Raw genomic sequence first — 27,911 nt, 5'->3', positions numbered from 1 at the left:
GGAGTTACAGATACGTCAGTATTTCTGACGTATCTGTAGGCGCAAAAGTGACGCATTGCTGGAGTGTGTCACAAAAGTGACGCAACTCCAGCAATGTGCACTTTCACATTGGCAAGTCCCATGTTGTTAGTGCCTGCGTCAGTCTTTCGCCTGCCATGAGGCAGGCGTTAGATTTTGACGCATTAGCATCCAAGAAATGGCACAGTGAAATCTTATAGATTTCACGGCGTCATTTCTATGACTCTTTCTTGCGTAAAAACGCCCCCCTTGCATACATTATACCTGGCACAGGTATAATGTGACGCAGGGGTTTACAAAGTGACGCATCTACCTATGCGTCACTTTGCAAATATGGTGCAACAAGGATTTTTTTTACCCTGCTGGTGCGTCACAAAAAGTGACGCACCAGCGACATAAAAGTGACGCAAGGGCTCATAAATAAGCCCCAATATGACTTGTAAAGCGCACCTGCGCCCATGGGTTTCTTGGCCCTGAATAACAGAGATGTATTACCCAACCCAAGGGTACAAGTGGGTTTCCAAGAAGCACCACGTTGGAAGGTGTCGAAGACTCCTGACTGGGTTTTCCTTGTTCCAGTCAGAATAAGGCTGCTGTAAGGCTAACCTGTGATGTTTGGCAGGCCTGATCGCAGTGCGGGGAATTGACCGATGACAGGGAGTCAGTGTCCACGTGCCAGCCTGAGACAGGTACACCTGGGAGGGGTCGGGGCTGCAAGCCTGAAGGGGACTGTGTCAGGAGCCCGAGGCCTGGTGTATCCAGTGTAAACCAAGGGCCGTCTCTTTTTCAGACAGCCCATTGCCCCATGGGAGAAAAGGGGTGTCTTCTGACATTTCCGACTTTTTTTGGAGGCTTAGAGAAATTACCAGATTTGCATTTGCTCGTTTTGTGATTTAAGTACTTGAAAAGTGCAGCTCTGCATCCTGTGAGCTCGCCTGGAGCTGAGGTGCACGCCCTGCCATGCCCTGGGCTCTCACCTGGAACTTCCCTCCACCCACAGCCACCGCCAATGCCGCCTCCCTCCGTTACCCACGCGCTTCCCTCGGGGCTCTGTGCGCGCGTCAGAGATGCTTGACTGACACCTCACGGTCTCATTTCAATCAGGCACTCTTTGGCACACCATAGGTACCACAGGAGTCTGCCAAAGAAAGGATACAGAGCAACAACATGACCCGGAGTTACTCCTTTGCTGGGAAAAGCCCCTCACTCCACAACTCTCTCGCCCATACACCCCATTACCACATCTGCCTCACACTACAAGGCCCCCGTCCCTTTCACCCCTCAATCCCCTCTGTGTTGTAGCTTCTCACTATTCCCTTAGGGGCTTATGTGCATGTCTATTGCGCTGCTTTTTTTGACGCACAGCGGCGCAGTGGGCCTACCCATATTTACAAGAGCACAAAGCCACCCTGCGTGGTATTTTATGGCCTTGTAAATATGGCCCCCTTTCTCACATTACTCTGCGTAAAAGGGGCGTTACATAGGCGTTGCTGTGGGTGTTCCCATGCAACATCCATGGAACCTTAAGCATTCCCAGATTTACAAGGTTTCATAAACCTGGGAATGCGTCAGATTCCTATGCCCCCTAGGGGAGGCGTTAAAGTAACTCAACAAGGAGCACACATAGAAAGAGGAAAACACCTCATGTGATTCTTTTTGTGCTGGAAGGTATTCCTTCCCGCAAAAAAACAAAAACAATCACCCCTACAACGCAGACACCCTGGCACCATGGCGCAAGGGTGCCTGCTTTGGCACATGACAGCCCATTGTGCGCCAGTGCAGGGGAAAAGGGCAAGAATGCACTGTATCTTGTAGATACGGTGCATTCCTGCCCTTTCTTGTGATGCACGGCAGCGCAGCAGGAATGTTTGCAGTGCTGCAGTGCGTCAAAATATTGTAAATGAGGCCCATATTGTTTAGATTATTCCTTATTCATATTATTATTTTCATCTTGTATTTCCTTGTCTCCTGGTTAACTCTCACTTTGTATTCTGATTCTAGATTAACTGCACTCTATCAGTTGAGCTAGATGGCTGATGGGTCATGTAGTGGATTGGTGGGCTTTTTCTGTCAACATTAAGGGCCTCATTTATGAAAAGTGCTGCATCGCTGCGTGAAAACAGCCATGCAACACTTTTCAATGTGCCCTCAATATTTACTGTATGGTGCTCCATGTCCCAAGGATTTACAGATACGTCAGTATTTCTGACTTATCTGTAGGCGCAGTAATGATGCATTGCTTGAGTGTGTAGCAAAAGTGACACTACTCCAGCAATGGGCCATTACACATGGGCAAGTCCCATGTTGAAAGCACCTGCATCGGTCTTATGCCTGCTGTGAGGCAGGCATAAGATTTTGACGCAGTGGTGTCCTAGAATTGACGTAGTGAAATCTCATAGATTTCACTGTACAACTCCTACAACCTTTTTTTATGGGAGAACGCCCACCCTGCATACATTATACCTGACGCAGGTATAATGTAGCGCAGGGTTTTACAAAGTGACGCCTCTTCTTAGTTGCGTCACTTTGTAAATATGGTGCAACGTGGCGCATTTTTTATGCCTACGCAGTGTCACAAAAAGTGACGCAACAGCAGCGCAAAGGGCTCATAAATAAGCCCTAAATCTTTGATCAACCACCTAAGTTGGTCAACACGTAGATTCTTCAATGCTAATGTAATTCACATATTTTGGCGACTAGTTTTCTATCTCAGTATCACGATTTATAGTAGGCTACATCTATGTCCTGGCAAAGAGTTCAAGGAGCCTACCCATACAGCCACTCATCAGGACCACGTCAGCGGTTAATTTTGGTAAGCACCACACTGAGGAAAACAAGCATTGGCACAGCAATAGGCCTCGCCTTTGTGACCTACTGGAGTTGCCAATGTTTTTAACTATACTGCTCAAAACAAAAAACCCTTTGATGCAGCCACTCGCATCATTTTGCAGATGTACCCACCATGCATGCTGCTCCTACAAAATGATAGAGATTGTCTTTTTGTTTTTTAGCTACCAATCTCTGTTAGATTGATAAATAAAAAGAAAAGAAAATGTCCAAAAGCGTGAGCCTCGGGGGGCTGAGGAGGCAACACAGGGGAGGACAGGGGAATCCTGAAGCAATACTGGGAGGGTGGGATAACTGCATAAGCAAATAAGCAACACAGATTGATGAAAGCAAAACAAGTGAGGAGGAGAGATATGGGGAAGCAACATGAGGGTTGCGGGAAAGCAACACAGAGGGCACTGGTGAGGGAATGAACATAGAGGGCATGGGGAGGCAATGGGCAGAAAGATATGGGCAAGTGCAATTGGAAGGGTGGTGAGAAGAAGCACAGGGTGACACTGAGCAACACTAATGTCGAAAGAGAGAAGTGCACGAGGAAGACAGCTCGAAAGCACCTGCACTATCATGGAGTGCTTAACACAAAAGAAGTGCTTGAAAAGCAAGCATTGGATGCAGATCTCAAAGAGATGGTAAGGATGCAATGCTCCATGGTTGGGACAAACACTAGGTTGACAAACTGGGGCATCAATAAGAAGTAGGCAAATGAGAATGACAGAAAAGCCAACCAATGGTAAGCAGTGGGCGGACTCCCCTCTATGTTCTTGGTAAGAACACAATATGCCTTGCCATAGACCGTGCATTCACTATCTAGTAGTCTCAAACTCAAAAGAAGAATAGAAAACACTTGACTGACAAGTTTCAGCACTTAACCAGTGTTGCCTATGTGATGCATGAGTTAGGTATATGTGAAAATACTGCTTCGAGGTCCACGTCTACTCTACGCATTACAGAAGGGCGTTGAACACAAAGCAACGATCTGATGCCATCTTTTATCAGGAGAGGGTATACTCTTATGCACATAAGTAATGTGAGCAAATTATCTGGGACTTAAAAAATTGAGGTTATGCATGCATACTAAGAGCAGTTACTTATCATACAAAGTGCTAAATGCATATAAGCATTACTTATAATTGCCTCGTCACCAGGATGACATACAACCACCAATGCTGCTCTGCCACTCCAAAATGTATGTAAGAGAAATACTTGACTCAACCACTCAGGTATTTTTGGTTTATTTACAAAGGAAGAAGAGGAAGAAGAAAATTATTCCTAATATAACTGTTTCAAGATGTGGTGCTTTCTTGGAAACTGTGTACCTTGGCTTCAGGAAACAGTGTGCAGAAACCACCATATTTTTACAGAATCCTGGAAAACCCTTAATAAAATGTAAACCTTGACATGGAGCACATGAAAACTATTTAGTGACGGCAGGTGCAAAAAGTATGAACCAGAACAGAAATTACAATTTCTGTTCAACTAGCGAGGCACCGAAGCAGAGAAATTATTTCACCATCTACCAGAAGTATTTCCCACCACAGAGGAATTTTGTTATTGGGATGAATGGATAGAAGCACTTAAGAGGCTGCAAAGACGTTTTTGCTGAGGAGTCGAGCATTGCTGTAGAATGTTTTTAGCCAGGAAACAAGCAGGTACTGAGATCACTGGTGAGATTGTAACTGCTTTCCGCATTCTGACCCCAAATGTAAGTTTGACAATTTCATTGACCAATACCTGAGGGATAAAATGGAGACAAATTGTTGTTTTTGTTTTTTAAAACTTTTATTTTATTGGCAGTTCAAAAAGAGAAGACAAATACTTTTACATATGAAGCATTTATAGACAGAGTAATTACCAAGTGTGACAGTTGTATACAACCAAATAGTCCTGTAGTAACAGGGGTTCGTCATAAGAGTTGAACTGCACATACACACAATTATTATCAGTTACTTCAACCATGGATAATAACTGTACGGGTGTATACATATTGAAGCTATATAGCAGAAGGCATTGTGAGATCTTCAATTCCCCCCTGGGGTCTGTAGCATCTTGGTTTACCACCCTCAGCCAGTTTACAAATGGGCCCCAAATATCCTTCGGCCTGGACGCAACAGGCATAAATTCCCATAACGTAGTGAGGTGTTCCTGACAGAATGTAACGTCTAGAACCCAGTCCTTTAGCTCAGGAGGAGACGGTCTGCCCCACTTCATGGCAATCCTTCGTTTTTCTACCAATAATAGTATAGCTAAAAGTCTACGGACCTCCACGGGCACATTCTCGACATACCCTATCAAGCCCATCAGTGCCCCAGGCTCTATGCCTATCATAAGTATCTCACTTACTGTTGAAAAGATCGCTGTCCAGTATTCCGCTATCTTGGGGCAGTCCCAGGCCAGGTGCAAGAAGGTGGCTTGATCTGTGTGACATCTCCAGCACTCCGTAGTGGGCCGAATGCCCATGCGCAAGAACTGGATGGGTGTCCTGTTGTATTGGTTGAGAAATTTAAAGTGGATTAACCCGGGTTTATAATTTGGGGAGAGCTGTTTGAGTTGCACACAGCAGAACCTCCCCTCCTCCTCTGTCATTGGCGGGTACAGTTCAGCATTCCATTGCGCCATGCGATTTGGAGCGGCTATGGTGACAAATTGTTTTATTAAAAAAGTACAAGAGCCTTCTATTCTGTACAAGCCCGAGATTTGGAGAGACAAATATTGCGAACGGGATAGAATATCTGCTGAGTGCTAGGTGGTGACTTTAAGGAATCGCAATTTTGAAATCGCAAAAGCCTATACATGAAGAAATCGCTGAAAATTTTGCGATTTCTAAACATTCCTTAATTGCGACTCGCAAATTGTGAGTCGCAATTAAGGAATACCTCCCCATTCATTCCTATGGGCCTAGAGGCCCATAGGAATGAATGGGAAGACATTCTCAATTTGCGATTAGCAATTAGCGAATTACAAATTGAGAATGCGATTTCAAGGGTGCAGGGGTGTCCAAAGGATACCCTGTTGCACCCCTGAAATTAATCTGTGCACATATGTTGTGCACACACATACGCTAAGGGCATGTGTGTGCACAACATGAAACTTTGAAAAAAGCATAAAAGTGCATTTTTCAAAGTTTTCGCAAATTACCATGAGGTTCAACCACATGGTAATTTGCTCCCCCTAATTGCGAAATCGCTATTTTTAAAACTTTCATGCATTGCATGTAAGCAATCGCAAAATGTGATTCCTTAAATGCAATCGCAATTTGAGAACTCGCAAATATTTGTGAATTCTCAAATTGCGAGGGCCTTCACCCTTTGATGCATCCCAAAAGCTGATTTTGCGATCGCAAACGGACGATTTTTGCGATTCGCACCGTTTGCGATCACAAAAAGCTTTGATGCCTGAAAGAGTCTAGAACGGAAGCACATGCATAGGTATATGAATGTGTGAACAAAGCGTCTAGGGATGTTCGAGTTCAGGGACACATAAGGGGAAAGCAATGTGCTGTGTTTCCTTGGTTACTGGTGTGGTTCTGGGAACCATCTAGGAAATAATCTTAACTGGCCTGCGCTCCGGAACAGAAGTAATAGATGCAAAGAAATTGGGAACGTTTTCAGGGTTTGTCCCATGAATACCAGTGGAAAGGTCGTAGAAGAAGATATCCCAAATGTGATACTTACCTCAGGATTTGATCAATAATAGGCTATTGTTGCCACTAGAAAGGGGCCTTTTGTAACATAGGCATATGGAATGTGAACTTGAAAATAATGACAGATTATGGCTCTCCTGCCACCATATTTCTCATTATTCTTTCAACCAATTTTGGGTAAAAACTATTTTGAAGCCTTCAGACATTAAAGAAGAGGTTTATGGTAATTACAGCAGGATTTTGAGGAATGCGTACAGTTTAGCGACAGGGACCTATTTAGAAATATTTATGTAACTGATAATGGAAGAAGCCTAATGAGATGATTGGACCCAGGTTCGTTTTTTTTGCCTTTTCGTGAGGAAATGGGGTGCATTATATGGTGCGGTTGTGCGACCTCACCAATCTAATATACTTACCAACCCCTTTAGCACCAGTAGGTTCAACCCTGGATAGCTGAGGCACTGAGCAGCTACCTTACACAAAGGAAAAAGTGGAAAATATTGAAACAGCACCAAAACAATGAAGAAGAAATCAACAAGATCCTCAAGAAATCCGACATCAATTTATTAAAATAGACTGTATTTTTAGGTATCTTTAGAAATTAAAAGGTAAAGTCAATATGCTCTTTTTCACTTAACTACGAATAGGCATTGGCAAATTCAACCAATTTGGCACTTTAAAACTTTTTAAAGAAAAACTTGGGTAAGTATCAATGTGGTTACATTTGAGTTAGTTTAGGAGATGAACTCCAGCAGGTAGAAGTTCTAGGGGACCAGCCAAGTCCTCAGAAACAGTTAAACTTAGAGGAAGAAGCAGCCTTCAGGATGGTCCAGGCACTTTTATCCTTATGATATAGGATCCAATTGAAGGGGTCCTGATGCAAGGGATACAGGATGCTGAAGATGTTCAAGGATGCTGTGGAGGTGATGCAGTCGATTGAGGACTTGCTGCAGCTACTCCTTGGTCCATGTGCTTGGTGAAGTGGTTCTGGACACAGGGGTCAACGTCCCTCGATGTCCTCTTGGTCCTGGCAGAAGTTCAGTTACCATTTAGCTACTAGTCACCAAGTATCACGGTTACAGCGGAGTCCTTCCTTGGTCGATAACTAGCCTTCAGGGTGACCAAGCTGCACTCCAATGACTTTTCTGGGTCCTGCGGACTCCGGTGCAACTTTGAGCTTTGAGTCGGGGTCTCTGGTGCTGCACAGGGACGAGAAACAGCGGCTTGAATATTTGGGCTACTAATTCACCCCTGCAGGCTTCTTTAGGTGTTGTGCCCGGTGCTGCGAGCTGGAGGTCAGTCAACTGACCTTTGCAGTCTACTGCTTTGGCTGGGCTTCGGAGATGACACAAGCAGGACACAGCAGGCACAGTCCCTTCTCCTGTACTAGCCACCAGGTTTAGCAGATGCAGTCTACGCTAGTGCAGCCAGAGACGTTTTAAGGCATTGGCACAGTGGCCTCTGGCCCAGGGCCCCAGCCTTTCAGGGGCGGCCTGATAGGGCCATCTCTGTTCTGCTGAGAGTCTTGCTCTGATGACCTTTAGTCATTCTTGAACAGATTAGTTTAAATACCATTTTCCTTTAATTTATATTTAATGTGGGTGATGTGGGAGAGTCTATTACAGACATTTTGCAGAGAAATGTTGTGTTTATGTTTCATGCAACATCCATTAAAAAAGTTTAAAACAGGACCTCACATATGAGAAATAGAAGGGTGTTGTCACGTCACTATTCCTGAATATTAGATGTAAACAAATTCAGAGTTTGGTCGAGTGTGCCTGTGCACCCACAGAGACCAGGCCAAATAGAACATGAAACAGCTGTAACTGGATCATAAATTCAAAGCTGTTACGAAGCCCCCAAAATACATTGGGCCCAGGGTCCCCAAAATCAATCAGATATCCCTGAGTGCAGCCTCTCTTAGCCGGCTTCTTGGTGCAGCAGGGCAGTCTTTCTTCAGTACTCTCTTCCAGTCCATTGAGCTCTGGGTACCAGGGGTGCTCTTTTCTACTCTGAAAATGCCTTCAGGGTAGGATGCAGATGATGGTTACATGGTTACCAGTTTTCCCCCTCTCCTGATGACCACTTCCTGCGAAGTGTGGAATCTGGCTCCCCCAGGATGCACCATTCAGCCCGCTTCCAACATGGCAGAAATCCACTCTTAGAGCTCCCTAGGCTCACACAGAGGTATGGCTACCATGGGGCAACATGTCCCTGAAAAAACAGTGTGCCAGCTGGATTTCCCTTCCCCTTCCGAATGCCAGCCTGTCTACCTAAACAATAGGACAGCCTCTCTCCAAAGGGTTCCCAATTTTCTCTTTGAAGGCAGCTTCACCTTTGAAGCTTACCTTTTGGCCCAAAACCCATGTGACTTCCTGTCAGGGAGAGGTAACAGTTCTCTTACGCACAGGCTTCTATTGTCTTCTTTTCTGGGAGTCGTTTGTACATCTACCCAGGCGGGCAGAAAGCTATCTCAAGGAGAAACCCAGTGTGGAGCCATGAACAGCACAGAGGATTTAGGGCAACAAAGTGGCAACTTTGCAAAATATTTCACACTACAAGTTACATTCATTTCAACTTGAGTATCAAGTCAGGCCTAATGTAATGAGTTGTTTGCTACATTACAGTATCAACTTTAGTAGCCCTAGTCAGAAGTTAGCAGGGCTGCTGTGGCAGTATGCTACTCTGCACTTGTCCTTGAGCCTACTAGCCTTTTCCACTGTAATAATGGCTAGTGTGAGTTTTTATTGTTCGAACATGTACAGCACTTGTTCCACTTTAGAATATACAGCATCCTGCCTTAGGGCTCTGCCTTAGGGTGCCTTAGGAGTGTCTTATGTTTATTAAAAAGGAAAGACTAGACTTTGCCGTTACTTTAAATAGCAAAATTGAATTAGCAGTTTAAAACTGCCCTTCCAGTCTGCAGTGGCAGGCTAGAAGCCATGGTTTACTCTTGTCATACTAGCAGCTTAAGTGAGTTACTCTATGCCAATTTGGTTTGAGCTAATAATACCTATAAAGTTCAGGGTCAGGGCACAGGCACTGAAGTCTGGTTAGCAGGTCTCAGAGCACTTTCAGAGTCGAAAAACCACAGCATCAGTCCAAAACTTTGGGAGTGATCTTCCCTCAAGAGACATTTCCTTACACCATTGCACACATGGTAAAAGTTATACCATTGAGTGTCAAGAATGAGCAGACATTTTATTTGATGATGTGTATGCAAGGTATTATTGATGCCAGAAATGCTTCTGTATGGGTATTTATTGTTGTAATATCAAAAAAGAAAGTGAGCCAAATCTGTCTGTGTGCGGACCTTCTTTGCCTAAATAAAACTATAGTGGTCTACTGCCACCTCTTACTGAAAACTTAGGGAATGCTAGTGCCAATTGGCAAAGCAAAATTGTTTATAAATATAGGTTTAAAAGAAGCATATCATCAGGTTGCCTTGAAAAAGAAGGCAGAAATATTGACAACTTTCATTATGCTTTAAGGAACTTACTAGTATCTGGGAATACCCGTTGGGTTACCTTCAGCAGCTAGTGTTTTATAGAAGCGTATGCATTGATTATTTAAGGATGTTCCAGGGGTACCAGACTATGAGGATACCATTATGATTTATGCAATAAGTTGCGAGGAGCAAAATCTCATTTTAGACAAAGTCGGTTTATACTTTGTCAGACAATGTACCTTGGAACAGCAGTGGACTGAACTAACACCAGAGGAAGACCCACAGAAAGTTTACAAAGTTACCCTATGTCTCCCTGAAGCTTATACTGATAGCCCTGGGGCGCATTCAATCTACTTCTAAGCACTTCTGAAGCTGCCCATAGGTTCTAGAGTGCAGGCACTCCTATTGGTGAGTTCTAAGACTTCTTTGTAGCGTGCATAAAAGTAGAAAAAAAATTATGTGAACAGTTTATTTAACTTTGAAATGCTTTATTGACAATGACAAAGTTAACAGCGAAACCGTGCATGTCGTAATGGTTCTATCCTTAGTAATTTTAATGGCATTGTATTGGTTTAATATAACATATTATTGCCTTAATTAATGTGGTGACACCCTGACAAACCAGTGGACTGCCTTTTGATGACTATACTCCATTATATGGTGTTTAATTATAAAATGTAAATATGTTGTGGGCGCAGCCTAATTTGAGACAGATAAAGGGACAATTACAAGTATTGACTTTATATAGAATATGACATAATAGAGAAAAATGCCAAGTTTTTACTGCCTGCTCGTTTTAGAGGAAGAGGAATCCAGTTGGTGCACAGTGACTGTCTGTGTAATACAGCCACAAAGAAGGTGTTACAGAAAACATTTTGGTGACCAAGCATCGATAGTTAAGCCCGAGATTTATGACTAGCTGCAAGGAATGTTTACTTTCCAACAAAGATTGGAAAGTGAAGCGTACTCCACTCCAACCTGTGCAATTACCTGAAAAAACCATGATGTAAGATAGCAATGGAGTTCACAGGACCATTGTTGGTTATGCACAGTGATATACATGGTGCCTGCCAATTACTTTTTATAGTGGGTATATTATGCATTTGTCAATTCAGTAACTCTGAATATATGTGGTTTTTGAGTTTTTGAGTAAAGTGTTTGCTATTAAAGAGTTGTCAAATAATTTGGCTTCTGACAATGGATGGGATTCAGCTGTTCTGGGAGAAAATTCAAGGTTTCTAAAGGAAAATGAATTAAGCATTATTCTGTATTTTTATACAGCCCACAGTACAATAAACTTGCAGAGAGAGTAAATGGATTATTGAAGAAGGGTTTACAAACCACCCTGCTATTGGACTGAATGTTAATGCTTTGTAAGGAAAAAGGTGTTGGTGCATTATAACACTCTCCATTCTAAAAGTGGAAAAACTCATGTGTGCTGCTAAAAGATGTGGCTAGAACAAAGTTAACCCCAGTGTGAAGTGATGATTGGCTAGTTACATCAGAAGGATCTATAGATTTCGAAAATCCGAAAACAAAGGTTTTGGATCAGCTCGTCAAAATGAAAGCATGTCATGATATAAGGTTCAAAAACAAAATGTACAGGCAGATTCTCGAGTGTGGTGAAGAGGATAAATGTAAAGAGATATAGGACTGATTTTAAATTTGATTAACCCTTTCTTGGGCAAAGAGTTGTTTGCAATTCTGTAAAACAGGAAGATGGTACGTGGTGTGCTGTGTGTAATTTTGTTGTCATTACCGACAACCAGAAGAACCTTATTTGCTCCCAGCTGCATGATCCAAGTGAGAATGGCCTTTATTATTATGGGTTGCTTGACTGGTGGGTAAGTCATCTATTAGTCATGAAAACAGGGATGACAGTGCAGTGTGTTGCCAACTCTGCATTCCAGTGAGTGATGTATGCACGTTTCATGTTACTAAGGTGTATGGTTTTTGCGCTTTAACCACTGTCCATGGGTAATCTGATCAGTGTGATGGTGTGGTATCTTCTATCTTACTAGACACCGCAGATGGAGGTGCAGTTGATGCAGGCAATCCACCCGTGGTTTTCACCAGGACTGGTTCCTTTTCTTTCCTCCAACAATATTTTATTGGTTTTATAGCTCAAATATTATGTCTCCACCAAAATAGCAGCAATAGGATGCCCGATCACCCGTATGAATCATAGACAGTTCTAAATAAACCCTCCACCCCTTCTCCCCAGTAAACTAACAATTGGATGAGTCAATAAACCAATTTCTCAATGATTATACCACAAGTATGCTGTGAGCATGTTTCAATGGTGATGTCTGATATGCTTATCCTGCATTCGTGTTACCATCCTGAGGCATCTCAAGGATTTAGGGCAACCAAGCATCATCCACTTGTTCATTAAATAGTTCACCAGAGGTTGTCATTGTCTCTCGAATTTGTGGTCCATTTCAATAAGTGACTGTGTCAGTTTCTCTATGGAAAGTAATGTCCAAAGCTTCCCTTCCCATTCCTACATTGTTGGCAAATTTGGAGACTTCCCTTTTAACTCTATTGATTGTTTAGTCACCAAGAGCATTTTTGTTATGAGTGTTCCTTCCCCTTTTTGGCGTGTGCTTCAGTTCCAGAGGTCGAATGCCAAGGTCGGTCACTGCTGTATTCATTCTTATGAGGTTAACCATTACTCTTCTTATATGACTAAGGACCTCTTTCTAAAAGATTGTCAGTTTTGGACATAGCCACCAGACATGCAAGAAATCACTTTCTTGTCCCCATCCCCTCCAAGATTGCTTCAATTACTAAATGCCCACAATTCTTACAGGACTATGATATCTTCTCATAGTTTGTTAAGTTTCGGTAAAAAGGGAAAATGTGTTGTATCTTCTAAGTCTACCCCTAATGTTTGGATCAGTCCTTATACGTATTTTGTATTGCCCACTCCTCGTGATCCACCACACACTGTTGACTTTCTTTGTTGCCTATTAATCCCTGACTTGGGTTTTCTGAGTTTATACTTTTATCTACATTCCGTCAGTTGGAGCCTGGTGTCTGGTGGGTCAAGTCGTGGGTCATCGGGCACCTTCTGTCATCATTAAATCTTTGTTACAACCACATAAGTTGTGTAGATCGTTCGCACTTGAGGGCCTTCGACTCTCTCACTCTATAAACCCTCCGCTTCGCATTGCAAGAAGACATCTGCCCCTCTCACTGCGAGCCTCTCTGCTTCACAGGAGTGAGGCCTTTGCCTGGCTCAATCCATCGCGACCCTGCCTCTGCCTCACCCTGCAGTGGTGCATCCATCCCTCAGTGGTGCATCCATCCCTCTCACGCACAGAGCTCCCTCAGGTACAGAGGGGAAGTTGTATCTTTGTCCCATCCACTCTAATTCTCCATTTGTCTCACACTGCAAACGGTGTCTATCCACTTAACCGCATTGCTGCTAGAGAGAATCCCCTGCTGTGCTGGACAGCAATAAAAACGGGTGTGGTCATGACGAGCTCAGCTCGTCATAAGCACACGAGCACCGTGCTGCATGACGAGCTGAGCTCATCATGAGCATGGAAGGGGTTAACTAGAGCCCCCTCTGAAGCACTCTGCATCAGACTAACTTTACCTGTTTTTATAGAAATCTTTGGGTAGACTGATAACACGCATTAGCTAAGGCAATAGGTCTCGCCTTTTGACCTGTTGGCTTTGCCAATACATTGTATTGATGCTGGGCAGCATCTACAAAAAAAGAGATAAAAAGGTGAAAAGAAGCAATGGAGGGGAGGGTGGGTGAAGGGGAAGCACAGGGGGGCAGCTCTTTCCAGCAGATTAAGCAGGACAGAGAGAGACAGCAAGAAAACACAAGCACTCTCATGGAGTTCCAGATGAAAACGAAAACAAAAGAGTTCCATGAACGTGAGCAATGGAAGGATACAAGTTCTCCAATCAAAAGCATAGTAAAGAGGATATGTAACATGAGAGTGACAATAAAACCAACTAATAGCAAGCAACCAGTGGGATCTAAGGCTACTGTAAGTTTTTCGTATGGTTCACAAGAGGCCTTTACCTACAAACCGCTAAAAGCTATGCAGTAGAAGAAATTTTAAAATGGAGTCTGCAATGTATGTATGGAGGCTGTAATGGAGTCAAATAAAGAGCTGTAAAATTAAAAACGGATACGGTGGACGTGTATTTAGGTTCGAAGATACATATCCGGAGTCACATGTCTCAATGCAGTGATCTATATTGAATGTTTTTGCAGATTTTCAATTTTAGCGGATAATCCAAATGTCAAAATGGGCCTTTCTAATATCGTTGCGTAACCAATGGAAAGACTAAAACCAGGGAGGAGACCTCCTGAAATGAAGCTCTGCTCTCAGTCATATAGTGATCAGTGCTGGAATGAAAATCAGCATTGGCAATGCCAAGAGGTCTGGCTTGAAATCAAAAGTACCTCTTTGGTCAATGACGAATTTAGGTGCTTAAAAGTAATCATACATGCGTTGTGCCACTCAGAATTGTATTCATGCAGCTATTAATCCACCCACTGACTCATTCTTGCATTCATTAACTTAGCCATCACAATAAAACTAATGTCACAATTAAACAAGCATATGCAAAAGAAATTAAGTAGAAAAAAGAAATCATGCTGCCTAAACATAGAGGACATATATTTGCAATAAAAAGTCAATTCAAGCATAGCAGCTGGCAGCTATCTTGCAATGAAACTGTACATAATGTATCATTGTTTTAAATTTCCAACATAGCTGCCATGTATAGTTGCAATGTGTTGGCCATCTAGTAATCGTAAAACGGCGATACACTGTGGAGAGGCCCATTCCAAGATGGCTGTCCAGTTGAGAAGAGGTGCAATGTGGATGAAAGGAGCAACAAACAAGTGGCAAGCCCTGCCTTCTGTGCTTGCTAAAAAGCACAGAATGGGCATGCAAGTCACAGGTGTGTATTTTACATCGATAGCTCAATGGGTTACAACTTTTGTAGGAGAGATTCTTGTGTTGCCTCCAGGTCAAAAGTTACAATCCTTGTTATGTAGTTTAGTGAGTTATGAACTAACATCAAGGAGTTGAAAGCAAACTGCAAGGCTTAGGTTTAGACACTTACTGTTTTTTCTCATTCTTTGGTTAGTTGAGGCTGCTAAACAGGGTTCCATTGGGTTGTAATAAACACTGATTATTAAGTGCTATATAAGTGTTTTTTCGTGTTATTAGTCATATAGACGGATGTATTGGACATTCGTTCATTACATACGTACCTCATAAAGACCGTGGCAAAATGTAAAACCTTCCTCTGAATCACAGTTTAACCCTTAAGAGTGTTCTTCTTTCCTCATAGTCATAGGCATCAAAGTATTAAGCTGCGGCATACATTCAGACTCAAACAAAAGGAGCTCTGATGGGTCAAATAAATGAGGCATTTATGTTGGAGCCAGTTAGAACTGATGATGTGGGATTTCCCTCACCTCCTGCACAGTCGGGGCCGGCATGACTCGCGGGTGGGGGAAGTTGAGCGGGGAAGGGAGTTAATAAAAAAAAAATCTTAATTTACCTTCGACTCCGGTCCCACGTCGCGTCTCCTCTCTCTGCGCCTTACAGGAAGTAGGCAGCCTCCCTCTTCTCCACTAAGCCAATCACAATGCTGCAATGGCAGCCTTGTGATTGCCTAGGATGCTGACCCCACAGGCGTCTATGGGGAGGCCATTTTCTCTATGTAGGTTGAATACAGCCTACATAGAGAAAATGAAGAGTGTGCATGACGGACGACCAAACAGTCAGCGCCCAAAATAGTGGGCAAGCCACTCCTCCCCTGCCTGGAGCAAGAACGCCGACCCGCCCGCCACACCTCCAACCCAACCCTGCCTTCTGCTTTCTTGCACTGTGAGAAGCAGAAACGTAAAATGGTATTCATAATACCATTTTATGTTGCTGCTTCTCGCACTGCGAGAAAGCAGTGGGGCGACGCTGCTCTTCCCACATGGAGGAGCCAACCCTGCAGGTTTCTTCTCTGAGCAAAAAGAAAGCAAAGTATTGGTGTTTCTAAATGTGACCCATTGTCAATAAATAATGCCAAGACATGGCCTGGATCCTGGTTTGGATCAATAATAGCCGCCAGAACCCAGATCCATTTGATCCTCCTCGTTTCCAGCACTGATAGTGGTAGTCCCTTACCAGCGACGGTAAAAAGAGGAATTCTGGTTGTTGACTCAGAAAACAGCATAATGAGTTATAAAAAAATACACCTAGAACTTCCAATACAAAATTATCAGGTGGTGAGTAAATGGTATGGTTATGATACAAAATCACGAAGAATGAGCTGTGCAACTATAAATCCACCAAAGCACTAATCTTGACCTCACACATAATATGAAGGATGACATAAAAAGTTGCAAGATCAAAGACACCAAAAAATCAGCTTTGCACTCCAGCACCTGAAAGACCTTAGGATACATGGTGTTCACTCTTGCTGTTAAAAGCAAATACAATTTTTATTTAATATGTGCTAAGGGGCTAAACCATAAGAATAGAGGCGCACCGCTGACACTGTTGTCTATGAATTAGAAAACAGACCCCACTACTTCTGCTGTTAGAGACACTTGCGTCCTCAGTCCATAAGAAGAACATTTAACCAGATGTACTAAACACTGGAATCAAAACACTGATTGCAATTTCCGACCAGCATTTTTTTAATGAGTGTGTAGTTTAGCGAACCGAATCATGTACTAACAGCTGAACTTACAAAATTTCAAATTGTAGTGGACCTCAATCTGAACTGCCTCATCAATACTCATGAGGTAGGTTGCAAATTGCGAGATACTACGATTGGATGCCATCACAGGTGTTGTGTGTTCCCGTTGGAGTTCATTGTCATTTCCTCTTTGCTAGCCTGAGTATCTTGTATGCTGCTTTTGCTTTGCACACTTTACATAATATTATGTGTGTATTTGTGTTACATTGTTTTTTTACAAATAGGCTGCACATGTTTTTGGATTTTGTTCTTTCGCTGGGATTTAGTCGGAACATCTTATACAAGGTCAAATAGCACTGCTCCCTGTTATTCTCTGGGGGTAACAGGGAGCACCTAGACATAGAGAAATCCAGCTGCTGTTTTTGAACACACAAGTTTTATCGTATAAAGTGGTACTTGTCGTTTTAAAAACACACAGAGAGCAGACTTCTCACACAGCAAAGGTCCCAAGACGAGAGGACTGCACCAGCTGAGATGTAGAACAGCTATGCAAGGTATGGGGCTCACAACTAAACCCAGAGATCTATGTAATTTCATTTTGCTTCTTCTATAGTGAGAGTGGGCTTAGGCTGATCTTTCAGCTAAAATGACAGGGCTTTTTATTGTGTATGGTCTTTTAATTATGCTAATCACATTGTTGACTTCCATATATTTTCTAATTGCAGCACATTTATTACATACTAGAGCACAATAGTTTCAACAAATATAGTAAGCTTCCTTCATGTCTATTGTGGACATGTATGAGTGATAGAACGAAAGGTGACCTGCTACCACGATCCCTGAGAGGGTGTAGAGTGTTGTGTTCTGGGGTGCCAAAACACTTTTTCTCTCTGAGAAGGTTAGGAGGGCAAGTGAGGCACTATTAGCCACTCTGATTCGGGCCTATAGTACTGATGTGGTATGGTAACTCCGTCAGAGGCGTAGCTTGGTCAGTAAGATTGGTAGGTGGGCCTCAGATTTTTCAACAGTCTTGCTGTCATGTAATGTTAAAATACTTTATAGGATAAGCAGGGTGCATGAGGGGTTAAAGAGGCAGTGGAAATGAAGACGCATGCGAATTGGTATGGGTACTAAGGTCAGAAAAAACACAACATTTTTCAAAATAAACAACATTTTTGAATACTTTCAAAACAGAGGGAGAGTGTGTGTGTATTCTTTGTCTGTATATATGTAAACATTCCTGGTGAAATCTGACAGACATTTCACCATACCCAATTGAAAGCACCTATACTCAACTATTTACCAGGAAATGCTTGTATTAGAGAGGTGTAACACCCCAAACACCCCCCCCCCTGAAGCTCTGCCCCTAGACTCAGTCCCTACATACTGATGTTCTGTGGTCCCAGGTATTGCTTTGTTTCTGAGCAGAATGCCTGCAACACAGGAGTGGTGGCCTGTTGGGGTAAGCAGACCACAATGTCTGTGATTGCATTTTAGCAAACTACATTTTTGAATGCACCCCTTAAAGGAAAACAGGAGGTGTTTTAAAAAAATGAAAAGTTTTGCAAACATTTCAAGAAGACCTACTCCCATAAATGTTTTTGTCAATATTCACAAAAGGGAAAAAGTCCCTCTGGAATCCTTCCGATTTTTGAATGGGTTACCACTACCTTTGTGTAGTCAGTAAAATCTTAAATGTTTTGAGAAAGTGTTTCTGTCACAAAATATTAATACATCACATTGCGAACCCCTGTTTGGAAGGGATGTCCCTAATATGCCCTTTCCAAATAGCGGTTTGGTATGTATTCACAAACCCAAAGTACAATTCAGTATCGTGATACTGAATCGCCATTTAGATTTGGTACATACGAAAAAGTTATTTTATTGCAAAGGCTAAGAATTTGCAAATCAGAGCCTTCACGATTGCAGAATATCTTTGTGCAGCTGGTCCAGTCTTTTGACTTTCCATGTGTGAGTGGTGGGCCGTTTTGGAAGGTGTAGCGCTGCACTTTGATTTATATATAATAGCACTTGTGAGGTTGTGGAGAGCCACTACTGCTCTCTTTTTCAGTCTTTTGACTTGCTAATAACTTTGGTGCTATTTTATAAATCTGCACAGTATTTGGCAGACACGTAGCCTGTCCACCTCATGTTCAGCCTTTACAAATAGGTGTAGATTGAACACAGGGAACAAACTTCATAGGAGGTCATACTTTCTAGTTAAATGTACTTACTCCCCATATTAGGTTTTGCTCTACAGCAGAGCAAACACTGCTGAACAGATGTACACACCAGTTGTAGCACAGCAACAGAGCAAGCTTCCCTTACATACTTAGAATATTTTCAACATGGTCAAAATTCACACTTCCCTTCTTCTTGCGCATCTTTGAGTTCCTATCATGGACACCCCAGGGAGGATAATAAAGAAGATAATGCTTTAGGAGAACAAATGTATGGTTGGGGTCAAGAGAAGAGGTAATACAATCAGCAGCAAAAAGGCTGAAGTGCTGTAACTACTGCATTCATTTAATTAATAGTGGCTTATCTGGTGTATTGTATGCACTTCTGAGGGCTAATTTGGAATATTTTGTCTAAATCTCAGTGCCTACCTGGGTTAATGAAACTACCTTTAGATGCCACCTCTGACATTGCCTAGTTCTGGAGCAGCTGTGCAAGATGTTGTGTGAAGCGCATGAAGTCCCATCTGGAGTATCGTGTCTGGTGTTGATGCCTCACTTGGGTATTGCTTCTGCATATTGAGGTCAACTCTGGGGGCCATATCTTTGCCTTTTTGCCAATAATACAGACCTCGTATAGATTGTTTGTGCTGAGCCCTTGCTGTTGCCTCTGGTGTATTGTGTTCAGCTCTAGCGGTCACATTTGTTTTTGTCTCTCCTACCAGACAGCACAAGCTGTATGGATGGAAAAGACCAGGGGCCTCATTTATGAGGCCATGCGTCACTTTTACGCCGCCGGTGCATCACTTTTTGTGACGCACCAGCAGTGTAAAAAATGTGCCTTGTTGCACCATATTTGCAAAGTGACGCATCTAGGTAGATGCGTCACTTTGTAAACCCCTGCGCTACATTATACCTACGCCAGGTATAATGTATGCAGGGGGGCGTTCTGACGCAAGAAAGGGTCATAGAAGTGACGCAGTGAAATCTATAAGATTTCACTGCGCCACTTCTAGGACACAAATGCATCAATTTCTTACGCCTGCCTCACAGCAGGCGTAAGACTGACGCAGGCCCTTTCACATGGGGCTTGCCCCATGTGAAAGGACACATTGCTGGAGTTGCGTCACTTTTGCGATACACTCCAGTAATGCGTCACTTTTGCGCCATACAGATACGTCAGAAAAAGTGACGTATCTGTAACTCCTTGCGCCATGATGCGTCATACTGTATATATGACGCATCATTGGTGTCGCAAGGAGAGCGCAGTGAAAAGTGACGCATCGCTGTTTTCACGCAGCGATGCGTCACTTTTCATAAATGAGGCCTCAGGAACTTACAGTGGACCTTCAATCACCCCATTGCTTACCATTGGCTAGTTTTAATGTCATATTCAGTTGCTTGTTTCTTATTACATTGCTTTCCTTGTCCATTTTGTTTCATCTTGAGTTTGTTTCTTCCCTGGAGCATAGCCTCCTTCCACAGTATCCTTCCACTGCTTTTTGTAGCATGCGATTGCTCACTTTTAGGTAATAGCTTTTTTCTTTTTGCTTAAGTATTCCAAAAGAGTGCATGTGTTTTCCAGGTCTTTCCTTTGTGTCCTTCTCCTCCTGAGCGAAATATCGGCTTCCACGCTTTGTATTACTGTCTCCCTCATACTCTCTCTTGTGTGCTCCTCCCCCACAGTCTGTCTTGCCTACTCACTTGTGTGCTTTTCCCACAACCCCATGTTGCTCTTCCTTGTGAGCTGCTTTTCCCCTCTCCCCATTGCTTCCCTCCACCGTCTCTTCTGTTGCGCCCCACCCCCCTGTCTCTTTTTAGGTTTCGCCCTGGCGTTGCAACTGCATAGCAGTTGCTCCGCCCAAGGCGAAATCTAATGTAATCTCAATAGTGGGGACTTGAAACCGCCCCTTCTTCCATTGGCTAGCTCCATAAATGGAGGCTAGCCATTGGAAGACACGGTTGTCCATCACTCTTTCCCGGTCAGAACGCGAATCGTGGGCGTTTCTGACTCTTTTTTTAAGCCCCGCCCCTTGTTGCCGTGTGTCCCGGGCCGCGCTGTGATTGGCTGCCGGCCCGGGACACCCCCGTGACGTCATTCCCCGGGCCGCGCTGTGATTAGCTGCCGGCCCGGGACACCCCCGTGACGTCATTCCCCGGCCGCGCCGTGATTGGCTGCCGGCCCGGGCCTGACTTGTTTTATTTCTCGCAGATTAGCCCGACTGTCCCAGTGCAATTTTTATTCAAACAAATAAACCCAATGTCCTGGTAGGTCTTGAGCACCACCTTTTCATTCTCGTCCAGGTAGAGCATTGAGATGGCGCTGAGCTCAGTGGGCACACAACACGCCTTGGAGATGTTGGCATTCACAGAATTAACCAAAGTCTGCACAATGGCGTGGTTGGTGGAGTTCAGGTGGTCAGCAAGGGGGAAGTCGTAAATTCTCACTGATGACCTCAAGAGGTAATTCATGCTCTATGGTTACAAATAGTGACGATCGGAGAATCGTTAGGCCCCAGTCAATGCGAGATTTCCAAAAAAAGAGAGAGAGGAATGGGGTTCGTTGTTGGCGAAGCACGCCATCTACTGGGGAAAAGGTGAAGGGCAGGCCTGGAAGAGTCTGGCGAAGTACCCAACCTCTTGAAGCTCGTACAGGCAGGCATGCCTGCGTGTGTAAATATCTATTTGTATGTTTGTATGTACGAATGAGAACGGACACACGTCTGTGTGCACTTAAAGATGTGCGCATGTACATGTTTTTATAGACTTGAATATAAACCATCTTCAAATGTATACGGATGTATATATGTAGATGGCTGCGTCTACCCATATATTGTAAAGTAATGTACACGAAGATGATAAAAATGGAAGTACGTCTGAAAAAGGATAGCCACATATGAAAGTGTCTCTACATAGAATATTAACACTCACGTATGTACCTTTCTATTGAACGATCGGTTTTCGTGACACTGTCATGCACGTTACATGTTACAACATGTTATAACACACACACATAGGCATAGCACAGGCAGGTATGCATGTGTGTTTTCTTCTGCTTTTGATGCCCTTTGAGCCCAGAAAGAACCCCTTTTCGACATTGCCTTCGCTACCAGGGGACTCATTTTCTGCTGGGTGGGTAATGCTTTTAAGGAAACATAAATCCCTAGTGATGGTGACACTGGCAAGGGGGCGAGGGAATAGATATCCTGAGGTGGTCGTCCACTGGTGTCCTTTGGCGCCTTCGAAGCAATCTAAGGTCCCCAGCCTGAACAGCATGGCTCAAAGGACATAAAATGAGGATCGGTGCGGCCGATCTTGACACTCCCACCGCCCGGCCAAGGCTCAAGGATTGGGAAGACCTTCACCAGATCCGTGCACGACTCTGGCACTTCCAGTTTTCCTGGCACGTCAGACATAAAAGGTGCCCATAAATGAACTGACCCCTTATCTGCAGCCGTGGAGACGGCCGAGTCTTCAGAGGCCGCCCTAGCCCGCCCCCCTTGCTTTTAAGTGCAGCCGACAGTTGTTTCTGCACCTCTGTGGCAATAATTGTGTTACTGTGGCCCATGCGCTAAAAGAATGTGCAAATATCCGCTTTCAAGAGGTAGGCGCTCCGAAAGTGACAGCTTTTAAATAAAAAATAACTGTGTCTAAAAGCATCGATGGCACCGGGGAATACGTCATCTTTCAGCCTGAGCTGCGCCCAGCTTTTTTTGGGGTGGGGGGGCGAAGAGGGTCCCCCAGACTGCACAATCCATAGGGAAGTCTAGAAAGACTTTTAAGTAACTGTGGTGAGAGAGATGGCAGACCTCTGCAGTCGCATTAAAAAACCCACTAGGTATGCCTAAAACTAGGGTGACTAGGCGTCCCGTTTTTTTCCAGGACGATCCCCGTTTTTTTTCACAAGCTGTCCGGACAGATTCCGAGAAATTTAGCTCATGTCCCGGTTTTTGGAGAGGGTCGACTAAAAACTGGGGGATGTGTTTTTTTGTTTTACAAAGCAGGGATAGTTAGCAGTTGTTCCAAGAAAGCAATTTAATTCACAGGGAAGCTACTGGGTTTAAAAATGGCCTCTTATGTATGTTCTTTACTGCCTGTTTTGTAATTCTCTGCTGGGGAGAGCTGTCATTCTGTGCGCTTGCTTGGCGTAAAAGTTTAGTCCTTCTACTTTTGTGAAATGCCCTGTTTTTGGCTTTAAAATTCTGGGCATCCTACTTAAAACACACGGAGCAAAGATTTGTCACACGGAGGCGGTGTAAGGGGACAAGCAGTTTGCCCTCGCATGTTATTGGACATGTCCTCCGTATGTGGACGCAGGTCACATGACTGATCCTGTCAGAAGTTTAGGCGGGAAGTGGGCGCCTGTAGAGACAGTGCCAGTGACCTGTGAAAACAGACGCTCAAGTCCCACTACTGGAGACGAGGCATTTCATCACCCATAAGTAACGAGCACGGGTCACCATTACCAGAGGGTCTGACGTCACTCTCTGTAGAAATAATACACCCGCCACAGACCTATCTTCACAGGAAGCCTCCCTGTATTCTAGAACATATATTTGTTTAGGGACTTTTCACTGAAGTGTACGCGCCAATTACAGCTGTTCATTAGCGAAATTGGGTATTTGTTTTAAACTTTAACCAATCACTTTGATATGCTAATTATGGTGTAATTTAATTTGAGCTCTGTAATGATGATGCCGTTATATGGACATAAATGATGCAGTTAAGCTGAGAGTAATCTCATTTGCATACTGTACATGCCAGTAAATTAAGCCCTTTCTTCGGCTGCTTCATCTTTAATTTTCCACTTCTTTTCACACGGCGCCTTTTCAGCCGAGCTCTCAGAAGCCCACTTTGTGAGAGCGATGATCACCGTGTGATGTACACGGCTGCGGCCCCACGGCCACGCGAGACATGAGGTGTGACGTGTGTAAAAGGCGCATTGTCTTTCTGTGGGTTTCTCCAAAAACTTGGGTTAGCTGAGAAGCCTGTGTCCACTGCCCATTAAAAGCCAACAGATCCCTTTAGCAGCAAAACATGTCTTAAGTGAAGAACGTTCACAATCCATCATTAGAGTGTTCTGCTGCACAAATGATAACTTTTTCTTTAATTAATAGGAAGGGTCGTTGTGTAAGCAGAGTTCACGCAGCCTCGGAGCCTCTCAAGTAGAACTTTGCCTCCTAGCTCTCTAAGTTGGTAATGTAGCTCAGTGGGGTTTTACTGCAAAAGTTATCACAACCACATGTTTTTCCAATTATGGGATCAAATATATTAAGTACACAGTGGTGGCCAGCGGTAAAATATGAGATCCGGGTGCCTGGAAGGTCAACGTGTGTAAGTGCTCGTCTCTGAAGTAACTATTTAAAATGGTGTTTATTTTTACCCTTTCAGTTCAAGTTCAGATTAAGCTATTGGCATTGTAAATGACAATGCCATTTATTTATTTATTTTTTTATTTATTTTCAAAACCAACACATAAATAAAAATATTGTCATTTACAATGCCAATAGCTCAAACTTTTCAAAAGGCGAAACCATTGCATTGTAAATGCTTGTTTTAAATATTATATTTGTTATTACTATTTTTGGAGGATCAGGCAGCACATCACTGCAGGCCCCCATGCCTTCAAAAATAAAATTGAAAAGCTACCTTTACATTTTTTAAGACTAGGCAGTGGTCAATGGGACCAATGCCTGCTCTTAAAAATTGTTGGTGCCCATATTCACAAAGGGTAAGGGGTCCCTTCCCGTTTGCGAATGGGTTACCACCAAATTGAAGTTGGTGGTAACTGCGAGTGTTTCGCGACCGCATTCTCAGTTGCAAAACATTCATACATACCAGTACTATTCAGTATTAGAAAGGGATGCCCTAAACATGCCCCTTCCTAATACCGAATTCAAAAGCAAAATGCAATTCGGTAACAAAGGTACGCATTTTGTCTTCTGTACATGTCAAATTGCATTTTACCAGTGGCAATCGGCCCGATGGGCCGTTTGATACTGGTAAAATGCTTTGTACATCTGGCCCTATGAGTGTATATGGCCTCAATGCACTCTGAACAGGATGGTTGGGAAAGCCACCATTTTGTGGCAGATTCCCTGCAATGGCCAGGCTCTAAATAAGTCGCCATGTCTTGTGACAGATTGGTTGCTGGAAAATGGTTGCTAGCGAAAAGATGCATGGTGAATGGTTGGGTAAAAGATGAGTGGATAGGGAATGACTAGTGAGTTCATGGCCAGTTGTGCCCCCATGGCAGTATTTTAAATTCATTTTAAATACTGTTTAAAATTCATTCAGTGCTGTTGTACTGCCGCCTGATCTTCCATGATTGAGTTAAAAAAGATGCCACTGACAAGGAAACCATGGGGTTAAGCAGGGATTGTAAGAAGAACATTGCTACACGACATTGTTTAAGAAAATTTACAAAAAAAAGAAATTGTAAATTTGATTGTATAGAAGAACTATCACAGGGACAAAAGGGTAAGTCATTTATAGAGTAAATACCTGCAAGGTGTGCCAACATGCATGGGATAAGATTCAATCGGAATCTGATTAAAAAGAATCTTTGACGCATGTTTGATACAGTGCATAGGTATGACATTATCCCTTCCTGAGCCATCGGACTTTCAAGATATAGTTTTATCAATACCTTTGTACAGTTTGTTTGTAATCTGGAATCTGCTCTTTGTTTAGGAAAACGGGCTTTTACCTCCCGCCTTAAGATGCTCATGCAATCCCTGGGGGTAGTAAATAGGCGCTCCAAACCTAAAGCGGAGAAGGTTGATTTAATGGAAGCAATCCATGGAATTCTATGTACATTTTGCATGGATAAACAATCTTCAATTAGGTTTTGGGTAGTAGTCTGAATAGACTCCCTTCTCCAGATGGAGTGCCACAGAATTATTGGTGCCAAAGAGATTGTGTCAGACATATATGGGACCTCCAATTCTATATGGGTATTAAAGTTGGAGCAGCTTACGGGAAGGCCCATTAGCTTTTTCCAGAAAGTGTCCTCTATCACTTGGAAGGGAGATGGACTGGTATGACCCCATATACCTGCCCAGTAAGATGCTACCGACACTGATTTCGCTGCGTAGACCTTTCTTACATGTCAATAGGCTTCGCCCCCAGTTTTTTAATAAAAGAATGGATGACAATGATACTTCTCTCTAAAAATAACCCACTAATGGCGCGCATACAGGACCATGATACCTGCCTATCGAAGGTTACACCTAGGTAAGAAAAGGTATCCGTGTGGGATATTTTTTTCCCGGAAATATCAAAACTCGGGACCTTCCTATCCTTCCTTCCAGAGGTTAAAATGAAGGATTTTGACTCATTCGTTTTTAGCCCTAATTTATGCATATAGGTCACATAGATGTTTAATAGCTTTTGTAGGGTCAGGCCCGTACGGGCAATTAGCACTACTTCATCAGCAAATAAGAGGATTGGGGTGCGAACGTTGTTCATTTTTGGGATATCTAGTGTAGTATCCGTCAGGGGGGTTTCTACCCCGTTAGTGTAAATAGAGAAAAGGAATGAGGCGAGTACGCAACCCTGGCGGACTCCTCTGTAAATTGGAAATGCCCTGGTACACTCTCCTTCTCCCCCATATCTGACACAGGCCATTGCTGATAAATAAAGCTGCCTAATAAATAATATATTCGCCCCATCTATGTTCATTTCATCCATAATCCTCCATGGGTGTTCAAGTGCCACGCAGTCAAAGGCTGCGGACAAGTCCATGAATGCTGGGTATATTCTACCAGACTTTGCTTGGGTATACTTGGCGATTAAAAGGCTAAGATTAAGGCACTGACCTTGGGTAGCCATGCCCTTTTTAAATCCGTATTGGACCGGAATTAAAACCTTGCATTTAGCTGCCCAATCCTCTAAACGATTCAGTAAATCCCTCCCCATGAGTTTGGCTGTGCTATCCAACAACGATATAGGTCCATAACATATAGGTTCAGATTTGTCTCCCTTCTTATAAATTGGTATCAGAATTGATTTTTTCCATGAATCTGGTGGGCCCACATTTGCAACTGCATTAAAAACATTTGTCAGCACCAGTACCCACAGATCTGGCTGATCAACAAAGAAATCTATGAGAGTACAATCCAGTCCTGGCTCTTTGTTAATGGAGCACTGGGTTAGGGCTTCTCTAACTTCATAATATTCAAATACCAGTGGTGGGTAAATGAAAAGAGTCACGGGTACGCTCTGGGTTACCACCCCCTCTGCATTAGGATCAAATATACGGGAAAAATACCCGACCCAGGATTCCTTATCAACATGACAGTCCAATGTAGGAACTGATGGTGATTTGAAGGAGGGGGCGTTAGTAATACTCCAAAAATCCTTAGAATTTTTTGCAATAGCCGCTTGGTGGAGTTGTTCGCATGATTCCTCCTTCAAGATTTTAATTCTTTTTTTCCTGGCCTCATATTGGAAGCGGAGTTGCTTCACTAGGGTTTTATCTCTGGGAGTTACCCCCAGGGCCTGGTGCAAAGCTATTAGTGATTTAGTACACACATGATTGAACCATCTAGGTCCTGCTGTTGTGGTAGTCATTTATTTCCTAGATAGACGGTGGCTAACCTCAATTAATATGGCCTCAAATGCCGTGGTCATTTGGGATGGGTTAGAGGCAGATTCTAAGCATGTTAGAATGTCCCTATGTCTCTTTTTGAATAATTGTGAGACAAGGGATGCTTTATGTGCTAGGGTCCATTTCCATTTTAGTGTTATCCCACCAGCTGTTGCAATCACTGGCTTAATATGCCTTATCTGTTATGTATGAATACCTGCCCATTTCAATTTGCCAGTAATCGCAGAGTGATCGCTAAAATTTAAATAATTGATCTCAAAGCCAAGAATACATTTTTTAAGGGGTTCCGCTACGATTATGTAATTGATTGTACTACCCTGAGACGGCGTACCGAACGTGCTTTACAACATGCAAGAGCAAGTATCAATCGTATTACAAATCTCTAGGGGGCATATGTATCAAGCCCTTTTCCTGTTCGCAAACAGGCAGATTCTCAGAATCGGCCTGTATGCGAACGAGAAAAGGCCTTTTGGGATGTATCATCCCAAA

This window comes from Lissotriton helveticus, chromosome 3_1 (genome assembly GCF_964261635.1).
Source record: "Lissotriton helveticus chromosome 3_1, aLisHel1.1, whole genome shotgun sequence".
Taxonomy (NCBI): domain Eukaryota; kingdom Metazoa; phylum Chordata; class Amphibia; order Caudata; family Salamandridae; genus Lissotriton; species Lissotriton helveticus.
Note: the sequence above shows the minus strand (reverse complement) of the source record.